This window comes from Drosophila teissieri, chromosome 3L, assembly GCF_016746235.2.
Source record: "Drosophila teissieri strain GT53w chromosome 3L, Prin_Dtei_1.1, whole genome shotgun sequence".
Taxonomy (NCBI): Eukaryota; Metazoa; Arthropoda; class Insecta; order Diptera; family Drosophilidae; genus Drosophila; species Drosophila teissieri.
Window position 1 is genome coordinate 18521826 of NC_053031.1, and position 20530 is coordinate 18542355.

Genomic DNA, 20530 nt, shown 5'->3' on the forward strand with positions numbered 1-20530 from the left:
CACTGGAGGACGATGACAACGAGGATATGACAGGGACAGGAGTGGGTTGTAGTGGTCCTGGAAGAAGTGGAGTGCTCTGGAGTGGGTATTGTGTCTGAGTTCTTAATGAGCTTTTGTCTGCTGCATACTTTTGAGCGACGAGCGGGCATTGGCGACTGGAGGCGAGACTTTTGCGTCTTGGGCTTTGTGCAAATATTTGACAGGCGGCGGAGGGGCGGGGCTGTCCCTTGGCTATTATGGCCAAGTTTCTCGAAGCAGAGTGCAGAACTAATGAAAAATCAGAGCGAAGGGCTTTCAGCGAACAATTAAGCTATGACGGACCCTACCAGATCACTTCATTAGCCCGCAGATGTAAACAAGTTCTATATTAAGGAACATAAACATATTGCACAGTTGTATTTAAAAAAGTTTAAAAGAATTCATAAGAAATTATAGTCTAATGCATGATATCTGAGGAAAGAGTGTTAACTTATATTTACTACTTAATGAAATATATAAAATGTGGGTACACATAAAGATTGTATAGGAAAGATTAAATGATTCAAAAGTATAACCAACATTAGGCTCTTAAAAATAATAAATTGCTGCAGAATAATTATTATCTAAGCTGCAGCTGTATGATAATGTCCACAAATTGATTACTGAAATCATAAATCCTGCTTTGGTTTTACACTTTTGGTGAGCCAAATACAAGCCGACATATAACAATATATTGTCCATTGCATATATGGCCAAATTTATTAGCTCCAGCAAGGAAAGGGAATATTAATTTCCGTCACACAATTTCATTAAAGTCTCTACGCATAATGAGTACCGACTTAATTGCCCTTTTTACAAGATTTTCCCTTCCGACTTTCCCAACCATATCAATAACTTGTTTATGGACACACAATATTGAAATTCCCCCACTTATTTAATACACTTAAGCCATCAACTTGGACTTGGTGCACATGGCCACACGTACTAAATCACTTACGGCCAAGTTCAATCAGACGAGTTAATAACTTCCGCAATGTGGCAGCCAAAATTAACCATAATTCACATGCTACGGCCAACTAAACTGACCTATTAGCCCGGCTGAACTTCGGACTTCGGGCCTTGGGGTTCGGGGTTCGGAAGCCGGTTAGTACGCTTGAATGGACGGGCCGTGCTCCACAGTGGGCCACGTTGATCTGGGCCAAGAATTCTCGGAAGGAGGGGGACTGTAATATGGTAATTTTAGCGCTTGTCTCTCCACGGACTCACATGGCAATCAGCACACACAAGACCAGGTACACAAAGAATAAAAATGCCGGAGCACATGTCACATTTGCCACATGAGTTAACGTAGCTCATTTATCATGGCCCCTTTCAGCGTTTCGCGTCCTGCGACCTACGAGCTGCGACCTGCGTCCTGCGATGTCCTTTATCCTTCTGTCTCCCCGAGGCGACGGTTCAAGGTGACCAAGGCATTTGCCGGCCAATCTGAGGTCGTGTTCTCACGTGGACTTGGAAATCATCACGTACACTTCAGTCGGGTACAAAAATGTAAAATCACTAAAGCACATTGTTTAGGAGTAAAATAAATAATAAGCAATTGTTTTATTGAAAAGCATAATCAGAAACATGACTTCTCTACAAATATAATGTAAATTTAATTTCGATTTTATGGGTAATATTTGCGGAGGAATACGCGTTGATGACAGTTGAATATTAAAAAATATTATCTTCTTGTTGGGAGTACTTTTCATCCCAAACAAGCGTTTTTTTTTAATTTGTGTACAATTTGGTAAGCAGCAAATAATAACATATTCAAATCCTTATTTAAACACTTTTATTCAAGTGTAAGTATGCATGTGTACACCTAACACCAAAATCTAATTGTAGCCCCAAGGCATTGGCATAAGCAGATGGTGGAAGATCCTTAATTACGGCAACCACGGCTCCTCAAACTGAACGGACTCCGTTCCCAGTATCACAATGCAATATTTATTAGTGCGTGTGGCCAGGGAGCTCGGCCTCCACTAGTATATATTAAACATATGTGCATGCGAACATACACTATATACACATATGGTGGGGCATTATATGTCGCCTGACTAAATTTAGATATGCAAATCGATAAAAAAGAAATACCAAGGCACGCACGCATTTTTAGTGCCTAGAAACGTTTTGCGAGGCAGACTGAGCTAGGACTTCTACGGCTAGGACTCGTGGTCGTATAAAAGGACTCTGGCTGAGGGACAAGTGAGCAAAGGTCGCGCTTGTGTTATAATTGTATGAAGATAGTAGAGGCCTTATTCCCGCAAAACGATTTACAAACCTGCCACGAGGATTCGCCCCCAACTGGGGCTTTAGATTTAGGCTAGCATGATAGCCTTTCCCAGGAAATGCCAACTCATTTGTTCTCCTCGGGAGGGTGGTTAGTGCCAAAGTCAAGCAGAAAGCAATTCAATGTGGGTTTTGTGAACAGTGTACAAATTAGGGACTTCCAGTGATTGGTAGTAAAATTGATTTTATGGATGCTCACATAAATTAGCACTACATTTAGATCTTAATTGAAGACAAACAGCCTTTAGAACAATATGATATATGAAGAGTCTTCTGCTTTCATCTTTAAATATATATCCATCTATTTCAGTTTCATCTACACCCATTTATTTGCCAGGTGTTGTTACCTTCAGGATCTGTCTGGCCCCTAAATTTTAATGTTCGTTCATAATTATCCTCGTAACTATAGAGTTGCTGCCTGAATCGAGGTGGCCCAAGCACTTTAGTATTGTGGGAACCTCAGCTTTTGTTTTACTTTCACTAATTGAACCAATTGGGACACACAAACAAATGTTCATATACATATACTTCTCCTATGCCTGAGAGCTCTGTGCAATATTTATGGGCATATATTGATTAAATAATTAGGCCTCTGCAAGAGACCTATTCACATGGATATAAATGAAATTTATGTCAAATGCCAGGGAATATAAATTTGTGCATAAGCAAAGTCGGCTTTTTCAGTTGCATTTCATTAAATAGAGCAAATTGCCCAGACTGGCCGAGTAGAGCGGCTTAATTAATAATTTATACGCTGCTTGTTAACACTTTTCCCCTACTTTTCGCTTATGCTTGTTTTATCAGCATTTCCCGTGTTTGTTTCTCTTTTTTATTTGTTATTTTCTTTGGGCAAAGCCCCAGGATATTTGAGCAGGACTCTCTGAAAAGGGGTTAAGTTTTTGAGCCAGACTCAGATAGACAAAGTGAATACTAAAGGTGCACCTAGCAGAACAGGTGGAGCAGATTCGGGGCAAAGTATGTGGTGACGGGTGAGAGTAACTCGAAATTTGCAGGATCTGGTTTGTGGTTTCCCATAAATAAAAGGAGTTTCCTCAGTGCGCAAAAATCTAGTTCGGTAAAACATAAAATTATATCTTATAATAATTTTGTTGCCAAAGTAAATGCTTAGTTATCTGAAATATATTACGACAGATTTGTGTGACATTTATTGTGAAAATCATACGAAAATATTTCTTAAAAATTGTTACATTGAACTTTTGGTTTCCTTTGTTATCTTAGATGCAATTGTGGTATAAAATATATTAAATATAAAGATAGGCCCTTTGTAACATTTGTCTACTATTTTGTATAAATTTTTTTTATATAAACTTTCGTTCCCATGAAGTGACTTAATAACATTTCTGTTGATCCTGAATGCAATTTGGAAATCAATTTAAAGAAAACCCACAATTGTAGAAATTTATTAGATTTGCAAACCAGCAACACAAAGCAGTTACTATTTAATTTTAACAACTACTGAGCATTATAATCGGATAAAACTATTTCAAAATGTATGCAACAAAATGAGCATCGCACTTCGCGGTAGAGCACACGCTTTTATGTGGCTTCTGTCCACATCAATTTATTAATGGCAGTTTTTGCCGGTATTTCAGTCAATTTACCTCGGGTGCTATTGGAGTTTATAGTTCGCGGCGCGGATAAGCCAAAATCGCTCGCTCACATTCTGATGGATATTTATGGCGTTCGTGGCTGGGAAGCGGAAAGGCTTCAAAATACGTGCATGATTAAAATCCTCGCAAGAGCACACGGACATGCGGATTTGGCCAGCGGACATGGCTCAATCAAACCAGTCAAATAGCTCGGGGCACACCGAATTGGCTTTGTAGCTGTTTGAATTTGTTTATCCAACATTTATTTGGCCACATCTGCGGGGCAACGGAGATTGCAGTTGCGGGGTCATCTATCGATTTTCCCATCGAATCTCTGGCTGTTTTAATGCTCTTTTTTGCCATTGCCAAGTATTTCAACATACTGTCTGCTGTTTGCCTATTTGCAAAAATATTTATTCTGCATTTGCTTTTGATTTGTTTTTGCTGCTAATTGCTTGCATGGCATAAAACAGGTAGTAGGCATGTGATATTGGAAATTGGTTCAGTCTGAAAATTATTAAAGGATATTTCGCTTCATATCTTGGGAATAAAACGTTGTTGTTGTCTTACCTTTAAGGCATTTAAATTCGAATATTATTGGTTACGGCAATAAGTGGAAATATCACAATAACCCCGGGCATTTAAATTATTTAAGCTTAGTTTCATGGCCCCTGAAGTGCGTAGTTTTAAATGTATGGATAGCTTAATTTGTTAGATAAATGGCTTATCCTTTCTATTCAATGACATAGATATATAATAAGATATTTAAATGGCAAAAAATCTTTCAAATATTTTTAGTGATTTAAGGTTTTAGAAATCACACGACAAGACCGTATTTTATAGTCCCAAATGCATAATTCAAAATTTAGAGGCCACTTTCACCCTACAGATCAGTGGCACATTTCTCACAAACATTTTAAATGGTTATTCTAATTTGATTGCTCAGTGCAAATAATAAATTCTGCAGGAGCACAAACATTTCCCCGTGCAGTCGGCAAATAGCAAAGTTAATTAGTTTTATGCACAACCTTTGTTTGCGCAAAAAGTAGCAGACTAACGGAAGGCAGAGGAAAATCTACAAAAAGTTTTCACATTTTCGTGCAAGGACATGCGTGACGTAGTTGGGTGACCCCTCAGTTTTCACACTTGCCACTTTCTCACACACATTCCTACACTTATTTTTTTCATTTTTTTTTGCCACTTCTCGCACGACTTTCGAGAAATTAAGAACGAAAAACGAACGAAAATATAATACATATATGTGTAAAACACCCAAAGGACATTACTATGATTAGCATTTCAATAGTGCTGAGTTGAGTCCTTGCCGGGGATATTATTCATCAGAGGCGATTACTTTTAATGCCCAGGCAGGCCCTTCTGTGCCAGAATGCAACTATAATTAGACGGCCAATTATGGCGTTGAAAATTGAAATTTACAGGGGCTGCAGTCAATTTGCGATACAAAGAACAACGTGGCCACGCTGGCGTATACCTAACTTGCACTTGTTCTGGTGGACCTCTTAGTCACGCGTTCGCATCTCGAAATCCTGGCTCACAGGCGCCTACCTGGCCATAAAAAAGCGTGTCATCCAAGCGATTATCCTTGCGTGTCCATGGATTAATTTTAATGCTCAAAATGACGCACGATTCGGCCTAATGCATGCGGGCTTACCAAAGGTGTGTGGCCAAGGGAGCTAGTTAGTCCTCTGAGCTGGGTCACCTAGCCTCTGTCCTGATCACGAATCGGTTAAAGACAAGCCATAGGAATGCAGATTTACCAGCAATTTAATGCACCTATTCCAACCGCAAAACATGACACGATTTAATCAACCCGCTACAAACCACAACCTGCATTTCACTTCTTTCAGAATTACGCTCCATTGCAAATCATGCTACTAGGGTTCATCCTGATTGAAATTTAATTAAAAAACACCAACGTGTAAAACGAGAAATAAAAAACCAACACGTCAAACTGTTTGGTAATAAAGTCAACCGGTTCATTTGGCGTTTAAGGCAATTAAACTACAATGTTTATATCAATTAAATTGGTCTCCACGGGTGTCCACTGTGGACTGGTCCACCGAAATGTTTACATAATAAAATAATTAAAAGTAATTGTGTTGCATTAAGCGACAATGGAAAAGCGATGCCTGAATTCAGCGGCACTGACATTATAAAATATTGAGAAGAACCAATTATAATGGTAAATCGAATTAAACGTTTTTTGTTAATATATATCAAAAAAATAATGAATGTTATGCGAATTTCCTAAAATATAGTGAATTTCATTTACACTTCTTTACTTATTTTTAAAGCTTTGCCGTCTTTGACAGAGAAAGTGTTCAAATAGTTCTTAAATTAAAAACGAAAATAAAAGTGGAAAAGAAGTACGTGAATTGTTACTTTGCTCGCCGAGTGCCACATCAAAGTGGGAATAAGAATAAAGTCGGAAAATCTTTAAAATATTCCCCACTCGCATACGAACACATATGAATTGCACTAACTTATTACCATACACCATTTTCCTCGAACGCAGCAAAAATTGTTGCACAGCATGTGGCGAGGAAAATTGTTGAGGAAAAACGAGGACCGGAGTTAGGATCCTTCGTACAGAGAGCATATTTGAGTTTCCTGCTGGCGAAGTCCTGCATAATAATCCTGCACACACATGCTCGTTGTGGTACATGCTTTACCTTGCATTGAGGGGAATGTAAACGAAAATTGTTGTATTGAAAGCATGGCTTGGATTTCAGCGCCCTGCAGATGACACCATGTCCCCATTTCCACCTTCACCGCCCTGAATGTTCAATGAGTTTGACTTTTCGCCTGCTCCAGACATTTTCTGGTTTTTCCTGAGTTTGAGTTTTTGATGACATATAACCCGCATCCAGGTGGGAAGATTAAAGGGGCATTTATTACATTGAAGTCAATACGGTTCAAGTCATATTTCAATAAACGCCGCCATTCGACTTGTCAACGTGTCGCCTGCCAAAGTGGCTGTAAAATGCAACTCCCTTCGACCAGTTTTTCAGATATTTTTCCCATCATTGCCCGCATATTTTCCCGTTCACTCGAAGCTTGTATTTCCAACGCGAATTTCCTTTGCGACGACATAAAAATCGCACGAGGATTGGAAAGGGTAACTCATTTAAGCCGTGACATGTGATACCTGCCTGCCTGGTTATGTGACGGCCAAGGGTGAAAGTTTTGCATAATTTACGCTGAGCGCGAAATGTGAAAGTTTTGCATCACCCCTCACCACCAATTTTTTTTCGGTTTTTTTAAATGTTCTGTGTCAGGACGGAAAGGCAAAGGACTCAGAGCCCGACAAGTTAAAATATGTCCTTTGCAACATTCATTAAACTTATTACATGACGGAACTTCCTTTTTTAGATAAAGTTTTGATAGAGTTGTTTTTATCAAGTTTTGTTAAGTAAATGATTGATGTTACAATGGTTAAAACTTCATGAAACTGCTGAAGACAAGAATACTATTAATTTTGGAATAATATGTAGTGCATCCTGAAAACTTGTTACCACACTGAATTTATGGTGCCTCACTTTTAAAACTTTACTTGAGAACAAGTAGTGAAAGCTATTTAAATGTAAATTAAGTACTTGAAAAACGAAAATGTAACTTTCTTTATAACGTGAATAAAAGTAGTTCCTTAGCTTGGAAATATTTGGAGAAATAATATTTTCTATGAATGCCAAAAACCAATATAATGCCGCCCCAGGTCAGCAGACATATCCATTTTAGATTTCCATATTTGGTTTATTTGAAATTTTGAGATTTGATTTGGACGTGCTGAAAAACGCATAGTGACAGTTCCAAATCCGTCTACCATCTAGTCCAAAGCCCGGTATCGTTTTCATTTTGGCTCTGGAAAGAACGCAAAAAATATCGAGCAAATATACAAGTAAATATACATATATGTATATGCAACAACGGCAGAAACAACAAATCAATTTCTGTTTGACCAAGCGCTCCACTGAGCTGGACATTGAGCTAACTGAAAGAGGCGACGGCAGCGGCGGCGACAAGAGAAGAGAAGGCCAATCCAATGCACTCCACTCCGGGTTACCACCACGTCCAACTGTTCCTGATTTGGTTTATGCCCTTCGATACTACCTGCAAATAAACTTGGATTCGTTTGAGCTCCACCTCTGCTTTTGGTTCTGTTTCTGTTTCTGGCTCTCGATACTCGTTCTCGATTCTGCCCGTGGCACTGACACTGATTGCTTGTGAGCCATGTGCCCAACATGACTGCAGTCAAGACGGCCATTATTCACTTGCACTCGCCACTTCAGTCGGCACTTGTGGCCCAAAGAAAACGGGAGGACCAACCTCGGATTCTCGTCGCAACTTCACGGGTAATAGGCGACCAGCCACAAAGAAAAGCGGGCAGCTTTTCACTCGAATTTTCCCCGCACACTGAGAGAACCCAATAAATAATCAATGTAGTTTTGGTAAAGAAATTACCCAATATATGCGAAACAGTTGGAAACAGACAGGATTGAGCTAATATTAGCCATTTGTTTGGAACCATTTTATTTTGAGATTTAAAAGTACAATGGATATTTTTTTGATGTCCTGCTATGAGATATATAGAGATTATATAGGCTATAACTAAAACTAACATGACAAATTATACAACTAGCTGACTGCATGCATATTTTCAGGGAACTTCGAATAGTTCTAGTGTAAAAAGAACTATATATTAATGGCAAATATTTCATTTGTCATACACTTCAAATCATTTTTTAATAGTGAAGTTGAACATCCTTTATTTACAGACGAATGGTCTAGTTTCCTATGTAAGATTCCTACAGCACTGGCCGCACATCTGCAAATCTTCTTTTTATTTTCAATATTAGAGGATTTCTTTTCTCTGTACCCAAATCCTTGGGGGGTGGTGGTGGTGGTGCGTTGTAGGCTTGGCCACCGCACCGCACCGGATGTCCTGGCATTTCCGCCATGCTAATACAGAGTCGCTATGAGTCAGCCATTGTTGGGCCATGTTTGCCTTTGAATGGCTCGTGCTTTTCTTAGTTTTCATTAGCATTTTCTTGGAAGTCTGTGGGGAAATATTGTCGTCAATTATGTTACATAATCAACAAAACAAAAATGTAGCCGTTTCTTGGGTTTGCAGACTTTGACACGGTTCTTTGGGTTTTTCCCAGCAGATTAGTATTAATGATGTTAAGTTTGCACGCGCCCAGAACTAGGTTAACTTAATATCTGGGTTAATTTGGGTAATTTTTCTTGCTTTTGGCCGCAAAACAAATGGATCAGGAAACTAGACTCGAATTACACAATTATTACTTTAGCAACGGATGTGAGCTGAAATTTGCGTCGCTTTCTCATCAGTAACTTTACCGAATCCAGGTTTTGGGTTAATTGTATTCCAAGGAAACAGTATCACGAAGGCAAACAAATGTTTCAAGTTTTAGCCTTATAAATATAAAATAACTTATTTTTGTTATTTTGAGTTGTATACTGTACACAGCAGTTCTTTTTTTCTATACTAAAATATTTATTTGTATTTATTTTTATATGCAAATGAAAACCAGAGTTTTTGAACATTGTTGTGATCGAGTTGTTATGCTGTTTTGGAAGCTAATGAAGCAAAATTTATTGCCGAGGCTTTATGGACATAAACACAGTTCGCACATACTCGTTTTATGGCCAACAACAAAAAATAAAGTGGCTGAAAAGCAGACAGAATCGGCTAATGTATGCAAGAGTACGGCGGATGAAGAACGAAAAAAATGTGGGATGTTAAGGATGTCGATGCCGTGCATGGCCAAAAAGTTGGTGGCATCTCGGTGGGTACGCAAAATGGATTTTGTCTGCATTAAAATAACTTCTAGATAAAGCGAGGAAATTGCTTTTGAATACAGGCATGCAAATATATTTTTGATGGCAAATTGAGACATTTTCTATGGCACTTTTCAAGTCGTTAAGCTGCCAGGCGCACACATGACGTATAGGCAATTTTCCACATTGCTTGCCACCAGCATCGATTGCAGGAAAAGAAGCAAGATGGGAGCACTGGAATTGTGCTTAATTTACTTATGGGTTTTTTAGCTGCCCTGATGTTTTGATGTTTTGCCAACTGAACGAGTGCCAATTGAACAGAGACTCCCACATAACAGCTCATAAATCTATGTCCAAATTAGAATTGCAGAACTGAAGACAGACCATAAATCCGAATTTGGCATCGCAGAAATCAAAGTTTCCAAGCACGCACAGCTAAGAAAAGAGCGTCATATCCGCGTTATACTTTTGGCCAAATAAACCCACTCAATATGTTCAGATATCTGGGTCATGGCATGAGTTATGGATTCTCCTCCACACTCGTAAGCCGCTTAAAGAGTTGGGCAAACATGCTGTTGCAAATAAAATGAAATGAAATGAAATGAAATGAAATCTCCAGTCTGGCGAGGTCCTTTTCCGTACGTAACCTTGGCTAAGTCCATTCCAACTTCTAGGCTGGCCACACGCACACATAAATAATTAAAATGACCTCATAATGTTTCGATTTTCTGGCTTTTCCCTGGCTACCATTCATTGTTTTCCTGTTCTAGTCTGCCCAGTGGACTTTTTCGACATTTTGCCCGTTTTTGGACTTTTTGCCGCTTTTTCGACTTTTTGCCGCAGTCATTAATGTAATGGTCTGCATTATTTGCCGACACTCAGAGTGCTAGTGTCCATCTTCAGGCATAAACTCTAAATATAAGTGGATAACACGCATAGCACTCGGTTGCCTTTTTAAGGAAGTAAGGAGAGTTCGAATATTATGTCACAGTCAAACTTTTGCGCAATAAGTCTATTTGTAGAGTCTAGTTTGAAGTAATAATATCTGTTACAGATCAGAATATAACATTTAAAAGATCTATTACAATTTTAAACCTATTCCTATAACATCGCATATGTACATATATCTAATAATAAACAAAGCCAACCTTCATGGCAGAAAAATGAAAATGGTTGTGAAACCAGATCTAAGGCCAGGGTTTCAGATATGGAAGTTTGACTGAACACTTTATTTTTGGGTTCCTGGCCTTCTACTACGGTATGCATGTACTCGTATGTTCCTTTTAGCATTTTATTGCTGGTCACTTTTATTTTCGTCCTGCTGCCGCTCAGCCTTCGATGCGGAGCTTTCCTTTTTGAGTATTTTTTCCTTTTCAGTTGTTTGAGCTACCGCTTTTCTCAGCACTTTTTCCGCTTGGCATTCGAGCATTCGATGGGCAGTCATTCATGACGTGGCCAGCGTTGCTCCGGCCTAATCCTCCACTGCCGTTTTGCCTGCCAAATCGGCTGTGCCATCAAATTAAACGACAACTAAATTGGCGCACATTTTGCGCTATTTGGCAGGCTTTTGTCTGCTGTTCAGGGTTTACATAAGCGCACAAAAAAGCGGCCAACAAGAGGGCAAATAAAATGCTAACAATGACAACGGCTGACATTGATTGGGCCACCGAAGGCCACCGAAGGCCGGCAGGCGGACGCAAAGGCGGGTCTAATGACTGTAATAATAATAAGTAGCTGATAATTTGACACTAAGCCACGGGGTTGCATGCGTAATGCGATAGAACATAGCCGGAATCGGCTTCCGCCAACAATTAATTGGTTGAATAGGTGAGCATGTGGAAAATTATGCAAAACATTCAGGTGCGAAAATTTCTATTGATCTTAAATAGTTGTTATCCTTACTATACTTGTATACTATAATTCATTTAGTCATACTTTAAATATGATGATTACGGAAACGTCAACATATTTTTGACACAATTTTCAGCTGAGGGGTAGCTTTGCTGATACTTAAATTACCTATTAAGTTATTAGGGGCTATTCAGAGACACCGCCTTTTATTTTCTATAGGTATAGAAGGGTAATTGCATCAAAATCAAATCAGACCGACCCTAATTTCATTCTGCTTCTGTGCACCAAATCACCGAAGTCCTGCAACGCCAAAATGGTGAAAGCAACCACATTCCGGGTACGAATCTCTTGATTTTCCCACACCAATTCACCCGACACTTTCGCATCTTTCACCTCGGGAAACGTCGAGTGCAATTTCCCGACTGACTTAATTAGTTACTGTCACATTTTCTGGCAACCTGTTCTTGGGCAAGACGAAAGCCCGCCGCCCACAAGCACTTGCAGCTCCCTCGGCGCACATGGAAAACTTTCAGAATAGATTAAATTTGTTCAGGCTGCGGTACCAAAGGGGGGGGATTCACCGCAGCTTCCAGTCCCAGAAGAAAGCGCCGAATTGCAAGAAATGGCTAAATTGAGTGCACACAAAGGGCGGAAACGGGGAACAGCGCGCAGCGAGAACGGGGCAGTAGTTGTTGCACAAGTGCAGTTTTCCTGCCGCTGCTGCTGTCCAAACATAAAAAGGATAACACATGCAGTAGCCACTACAGGGCCAATAAGTTTTCAGATAGTCCTGCCAACAGGATGAGTCGCTTTTCCTGAGCTTGTGCTCAGTGTTGCCAGCTTGAGATTTAAGAACAAGAGCGAACGCTATAGTCAAGTTACTCGACTAGCAGATACCCGTTACTCAGCTCGTGGGAGTGCGAACGAGAATTTGTCACATTCTTTATAAAATAAATAAAATAAAATAATAAAATTAAATAAAAATCCAAAAAAAAATGTCAAAAGTGTTGGCACGGGAGTTGGGTCGGTTTGTGGGCGTGGTAACATTTGGAAATAAATGTCTCTGGAACCTGCATGCCTATTTTCTACTTCTGATATCAAGGCGTTCATATGGACAGGCGAACATGGCCAGATCGACTCGCCTGATCTAGAATATATATAAAAATATATACCTTTTAAACATTGTTCAACCAATTTAATTATGCCTTTATATCAAGTTCCCTATATCTACTAGTTCCCCAGTAGATAAGTTTAGTCCCATCACCATCGACTATAAATTAGCCAAGTTGCCAGCTTTGGCCGGGATGCTCGTCCAGTTATGACAACAAAAGGATGCGCCAACGCGAAAGCAGAAAGGATACACCGAGGGGCAGCAAAATAGAGCCTGCTTTGTGGAGGAGCGAGCAGCAGAAAGGCCAAGCTAGCTGGTGCTGCCTTCGGGCCATTCAATTGTCCGCTTGATCCCAGGAAAAGAGGAGTCAGTTGCCCCAGAATATCCTCTTATATGCCTGCTGGCCTTTCTCCTCTTTGCTGTGGATTTTCTATTTGGCCAGAACATCACCTCCACTTTTCCCCAGGCTCCATGTTTAATGTTCTTGGCTTTCAGTTACCTGTGCCTTTATGTGGGTCAGTTTTACCATCAGATACAAAGGCATGGAATATTTTTTGGAATATAGTGTCTGTGCATATCTCGGATAAGTCAAATGAGCATAAAATATTTTTGTCATACAAAGCAAGCAAATCCAAAAATTTAATAAATTTTTTTATGATTCCTTTGAATTGAACATATTTTAATTTTCCGCATATTGTTTTCTTTAAACAACTTCCCAACGGTTCTCAGTACAATAACCGAGCTACCAATTCGTTTAACCAAAAATTGTATTTTCATCCAATTTAGGCTCCAATCAACAAGAATTTGGGAAAAAATACAATTGAAACATGACAAAAAATGCAATTGGCCAGTTTGCCATGAAACAGTACATTGCATAGTATTTCCATTGATGGTTGGATATCCAGAGCTATATAACAAATAAATAGGAGCTGCTGGAAGACCCGGAAAATATTGGACATCGATTTACAATCATGGGATGCCATTTATCATCCAGCTATAATGCAATGGATGATTCTATTCAACACGAAATGAAATCCAAACACTGCAGCGTCATTTCACCTGCGTGAATGATTATATGACCCCCTGTTCTCTCGTGGCACTTTAGTCGGGAAATTCAATTTGGCGCAACGCGGTTTCCAAAATGAGGAAAAATCGGCTCAATAGCTTTTTCGTTCTGCTCTGTGCATCGACTATAGAGGGAATTGTGCGATTAAAAGAAATGGAATATCTATCTTCTCTTCCGTTGCAAACAAGAAGGAAATAATTAAAAACAATTTGCTCCAAATGGTAATAGCTGTTGAGCATCGTTATCCAATAAAAGTGTTTCGTGAATGTTATTTAACACATTAATGTGCTGCAATCAGGGATAAGAGACACGTATTTTTCTATAATCTAAGATAGGAATAAATATTATTATTTTTAAATATGCTCTCTCCATCGATATACATTTTTAAGAAAATGTGTTTTATTTTATATAAAAGTGTTTTATTTTAAAACATCGGATCTAAACACATAGAGGCTATGAACAACTAAACATTTAAATAAGTGCCATAGAAAGGCCAAAACAAAATACGTTTACGAATTAAAATAAGCTAGTGGCCACGTCGCGTATGTGTAACATTTACTGCACTCGCGGCTGACGTAAATTGCCATAATTACAGGCCGTCCCCGAAATGAAATAAAATGCCTCCTGACCACAGAGGACACACTCCTTGCGGCCGAATGGCAGTGACTTACCTAATTAGCGACAGGATTTCCACGCAGTGTTGTTGCTGCTCAGCCAGCTAGCTAGCGCCACCAAGCGGGCGACAGACGGACTAGCCGACAACGTTCATTTGGCCCTTTGGGCAATTGTTGTGGTTGTCGTTGTTGTAGTACTGCTGTAGCCGTTGTTAGTGTGCTTGTTGCTGTTGCTGTTGGCCAACAATCTGGCAACGCCTTGCAGCCAGCTTACAATGCTGTGTTGTTTATACTGTTTTACCTATTTTGTTACGTTGTTTTTGCTCTTGTTGTAGTTGTTACTTCGCTTGTTGCAACTTATGTGCAATTGCCGCTGGCTGTGGCCTGTGCGAGTGAACGAGTGAGCGAGATGGGGTGAGTGAGCGAGGGGACGAGCCGAAAGTTGCAAGGACACGCATCACATCGCCTGACGAACGACACACACACACTCACACACACACACGCACGCACACATACACCACGCTTCGCACTCACACTCGCGTGCAGCCGACAAGGTACGACACTTTGAAATGTATATTTCTCTTTTTTTCGCTTTCGTCGTTTTTCTTTTGATTTGCACTAGTGTTGGGGCTGGGGCGTTAGGTCCTTTGAAACCGCCCCTCGAACAACAAAAACAACAGCTTCTGGCCTCACACCCCCGGTTTTATTTCACTTTTTATTTGGTTTCGCCTTATTTTGGCCAACTTTTGACGCTTTATGCCTGGCCATGTGATTTTCTTTATTTCTCCCACTCTGTCCCTCTGCCTGTTTTTTCTGCTTCCTCCTTTGTGTGTTTTGTTCCCACATTCGCAGTCGTCTTTTACGATTGTTTTGTTTACTTTGACGTCCTAACTGCCCAGCAATGTATGCTAAAGTTTTCCGATTTTCCGTTTGTACCTTCACTCTGCTGCTGCTCATTTGGCGCCACTTTTTGGCCAACAACTTTTGTATTTCCTTTGAGTAACTGACGGTCGAGCAGCTTATGTAAGTGGCAGCAATTTGCCAAGCAGTTAGCGGGCAAAGCTGCAAGGAACACTTGCCTTGAGGTGGAAACTTATGGAAAGTGATGTAGAGTTGGGACCCAGATAAAAGTCGGTGGGGCGACAGGCTGCGTCTTGGAGGAAAATTTATAATGGGATCTGGTAGAGTTGAAGAGGTCGGGAGCAGCTGAAGTTTTTCAAGTAACCTAAAGTCTGAGTAAAACGTCTGAAAGTTCGGAGAACTGATTCTAAACTTGAATCTGGCTTATTGATAAAGCATTGGAGCAATAAAAGGAAATTGTAGAACAAAAATTGTATTACCATTGCATACAAAATATAAAAATATAGTTACAATAGTAATACAAAGTTTTGTATTTAATAAAAAATATTAATTTATGTGTGGATTAATTGTTACTTCAAACTGTTTAAAAGACACCTATATATAATATATATAGGAAAACACAGTACTAACCCTATGTTCAAACTAAATCGACATTCAATTAGAAACACTTGAAACAAAGAATATATAAAAATAACTGATTTTCAGTATGTACAAAAGTAAAAGGACGCTGGTTGTACACTTTTGGAGTCTTACTATTAAAATGAGCTGCTCTTTACCTCTTTTAACACCAAGACACCAAGTCAAGAAAATATTTCTCCCGAGTTCCTCATACCAAAATCATTATTCTATTATTCATTTGGATTCAACTCAGCCACCTTAAACTGTCCATACACCCTATATTTGTACACTTGCCTGTTCCCAGCGATTCATTAATAAATAATTTCTAGCACTTCCTATACTGACATGTATTTTACATACCCCTTGAATGTGAATGCGAATAAACAGCACAGGCTGTAAAAATCGTGTTTGTCTTCTGCCTCAATGAACTATTTTTATTTATTTATACTCTTTATTATTGCCAAGCGTGCGAGTATTTGCGTGAAAATAGTGCGCTTAAATAATATGATATACAAGAAAGAAAAAACAGCCTGGCAGTAGATTCAATTGGCATTGCAAATCGACAAATCGTTGCCAACTTGAATATATATACTAGCGTTTATGATGCAGTTTTTGGAATTTTACTATCGAAATGACCAAAAAGAAAAGGAAGCCCATTTGTATTTACCAAAGAGATCGTAAATAACGTCTATCTTGGCCCCATCATACATTTATTTCGCATCATCTGCGGCAGACAATGTAATAAAAGGTGGGAATTTTTCACCCGCTCCGAGAAAATCTGTTAAAAATAAACCAAAGCAATGCAAAGAGAAATGCAAAAATGCGAAGCTTCGGACCAAAGCAAAACCCAGAAAATATACCATGTGAATGGGTGATAGTTCGGCATTTAACAAGCCAAAAACAAGGAACACTAAATCTAATTTAATTGTGTTTTTTGTTAAAACAAATTTACCCGCTCGTCGCTACACAAATGCCACAATGCTGAGTATATTTCGGTGTTTTTCATCTCATTACTGCGAGGGTGGCGGTCAGACAAATGCCTTTGTTTCAATGTCTGTCCTTAACACGGCATTGGAATGCCGGGAATTTCGTCGAAAACGACATTTTTGTCTAGCAGCCAACACGCCCCGAAATATGCAACATGTCTCCTGGTCCCGCCATCCCGCTGCCACCAGATCCCATACCCACTTTTCTTCTTCTGTGGCGGAGGCTCCACCCAGGAGCACGCAATGTGGCAAGGATGAGGACATTGCACTATTCAAAAAGAATAGTTCCAAAGTTTGGCCGCATTTCTAAGAAGTTGTTTTCTGTTTTCTAGATCTAGTTTCAAGTACACGTATTCAAAGGAAATGGTAATGAATACTGTGTTTATGGTAAGCAATATTATATTTACTGTCATGTAATGTTATTTATATAAAATGCTAACTTTGGAAGTCGTTCATTCACTAATAAGGTTCTAATTATTCCTTTTTCTTTTCTACATATTTTGCTTACACGTATGGCTTTAGATAAATTTTACTTTGTTACCTTTCCCTCAAAACGATCTTAGCTTGAAGAAAGGAGCACTTATTCGAATACACAGAATTATTCTTAGAGTGTAGGTCACATACTGGCTGACGCATAGGACATTTTGGATAATGATTGACTGACTGCCTGACTTACGGACTGACTGGCTGACTGACTGGCTGACTGACTGGCTGAGTGAATGACTGAGGGAATGACTAACCAGCGTGTGTGACTTTTCCCAGTTGTGTGTGGGCTTTCGGCGACTTTGCGTGTAGTTCGTAATTTAAGTAATGTGGGTCGCCGCCTGAAAACTGAGCCCTGCGTATCCTTGTTGTTGTTGCTAACGCGATTTACCTTCCAACGAAACACGCGCCACGGTTCCGTTACGTTGGCATTAGCTGCTGGCTGTTAGCTGTTGGCTATAGCTTTACCGTTACCACTGCTCTTAGCGTTAGCATATATAGAGAGACCTGCGGTTTAGCAGCCTAATTGTCATTGAAGGCAACCCACCCAAGACATAAATTCAATTTCATTCTCTTCGATGTGACAAGTCTTGAGGAGATCTCCCCTTTTCGCCCACTTGTCACCCCCAAATGCACCTACACCACCCCTACCCTCCCCTACCCTCCTCGCCGTGTGGTTGTATTTGTTATTATTTTTTGATAGCCACCTTTTCGTGTGTTGCTTTCTCGCGATGTCGTCGCCGCCACCAAGAAAAGGGGAACCCCCTTTGCTTGGTTCTTTTTGCGTTTTCTTGACTTGTTCTTTTGGCTCGACTGTCGCCGTCTCTTTCTCAGACTCTATTTCCATCTCTGTCTCTGTGCACTGGCTGCACCTTGACACTAATATTGTGCAAAGTAAAATAAACTTAAAAAAAAAACAGAAAAACCTGAAAAAAGGAAAGCAAGTGCAACTAAAAATAGTCGGAGACTGCTAAAAGAGAATTGATTGGCGGTTGTGTGTGTTTGTGGCTTTTGGGCTCTTTATGCGGACACTTGGCGATTTTATTGTCAAGTTATAATTGGTAATTGATGCCGATACCCAAACTGATTGTGTTATGATACACAAAGCTTACTCAATGGGCTGATTGCCGGGGATTGAAGCGACTCAAAATGGTTTTTGATTGATTTACCCACGCGGGGTAAGCAGCGATAACTTTGGGCTTTATGTACTATTTAGTGGGTCTGGTTAGACTTTCCTTAACTTAAATTCTGGATTGCATGTCTGCAAAGTTTTCCAACATTAAATAAGTTTCTTGTAATGATACAACCTCGTTTACACTTTCTTTGACTAAGAATGTGCAAAACCAAAAATATTATTTTTAATTTGTAACATATATTTATTTGATTGAAAAGAAAATGATTTAAGTATTTAATACTTTTTTGCATTTGTTGGCAAGTCAATTTTATTCGCATTTTTAATTTCTACATGAGGCAAGCTTTGGCTTCTGGTGCGTATACTTAATATATAGAGTAAATACTTTTGAACCCTTTATTTATATTTTTCGGTAAAAAATAAAATTTCTTTGAGATGTTGTCTTCAAATGAAGTCTTTTATAGTAGTGACTATAAAAAAAAGAAAGCGTAACTAATTTACTGCCTACTCTTCAGATTTTTAGATATTGTGCGCAAATTATGGGTTTTTAAACTGTCAAATCTAACATTTTTTTATATTTATTTTTGGCCTTGAAAGGAGTTAACTATTTTTAAGTACATCTTACACTTATTATTTTCACTTAGCACGCCAAAATGCACTAAGATTGTCAAGATTTCAAATTCATGCATACATTAGCATTACTCCGTGGGTGCGTATACTTAATTTTCACCGCCAGAAAAATCCTGGTTTGAAATCCCATTTCTTTGCATCCTAATTCTCTTGTTTTAATTTTTAATGACCACATTTCTTGAAGCCACTCAATCTTGCAACGCTTATTGTCGCTTCACACGCTCGTTGTTCTTTTTGTTGTTGCTGGTGGTGCAGTTGCCACAATTGCTGTTGTTGTTATTGTTGTGGGGGGCGAGGGTGGCGGTGTGGGTTACTATCCCGCACCCAACGCGAAGACCAAAAAGAACCCAACACCAGAGCTTTACATAACTCACTCGCTCACTCACTCACTGCAAAAAATGGAAACACTTGGGTTGAGCGTTAAAAATTCAAAACACAAATACACATTTCAATTCGCACACTGCATTTTCCACGCGATTTTCAATCATTTTCCAACGCATTGGATTAGCCCCTCAATGGGTTGGCACTTTTGGATTTCATTCCGATACCGTTTTCTGGCGAATATCATATATATAATATATATATCGAGGGCGGTGTGAAGTCGATATTACTACGCTGGCTTATTGTTTGGCCCGTCCGCTCTGGCGACGAGTTTTCTCCGCTTCCGCAGTGCTGTTGAAGTGCAAACCCGACCCGAACTGAGACCTCAACTGACCAAGTTTTCCTTTTCATGCAGTTTGGCACGCATTTTCGATTCGGAAAAGCGGAAAAGCAGGATGACGAAGCGCGGCGAACACCGAAAAGTCTCTGGTGCGCCGCTTGCTTTTCGATGTCGCCTCCTATTTCCCATTCGGAGCCAAAGCTCTTCGCCGGCTCTCTCCGAAGCTCCTCGAATTGGGCAGCTTTCCGAGTGCCCCAAAGCTCCACAGCTGATTGCCGCCAGTGCATGCGGCATTTGGCCCCCTTGGCCCCTCTGCCCCGCTGCTCCCACTCATCCTTCGTCCGTAAAAACAGCTGATGGCCGATGGTCAGCCTCCGTGTCGTTGAAGACGAGGCGGCAAGTGACGTAATCCTTTGCGGATGCACGTGGCACAGTGGGACGGATGCGCATTCCGGAGAACAAATGTGCTGAGATGGGTATTTAGGCGATTTTAGTGAGCAAGCTCTATTTATTAAAATTGAAAATAAAAACATATACAGATAACAGTTCTTTGATATATAATTTATGTGCTTTTAAATATAATATATAGAAGCTTTAGCAAGGACCAAAAAGAATATAACAAAAGAACAACATAAATATATAAATAATTATAAAAATACAAATAAAATTAGTTTAAATTAACAAATCGGTTTCATTTTCTGACACTATAAAATACAATTTTATAATAAAAACAATTACAATTTCAAACAAAAAATGTCAAACAACAGATTAAAATAA

At 39.6% G+C, this 20530-nt stretch overlaps 1 protein-coding gene across 21 annotated transcripts in view; it reads right to left on the reverse strand.

Annotated features, from left to right (window-relative positions):
• Window positions 1-19884, reverse strand: part of LOC122617303 (glutamate-gated chloride channel) — a 48563-nt gene extending 28679 nt beyond the window's left edge. For 17 of the 21 annotated variants that reach the window (XM_043793117.1, XM_043793120.1, XM_043793118.1 and 14 more), the window contains exons 1-2: window positions 19467-19881; window positions 14440-14766 (exon numbers count right to left, since the gene is read on the reverse strand). The gene's annotated coding sequence lies outside the window, so the exon portion shown is untranslated. Of the gene's footprint in view, window positions 1-14439; window positions 14767-19466 lie in introns of all 21 variants that reach the window. The other 4 variants (XM_043793111.1, XM_043793110.1, XM_043793109.1 and 1 more) reach the window with 4 other exon arrangements.
• Window positions 19885-20530: the final 646 nt, after the last annotated feature.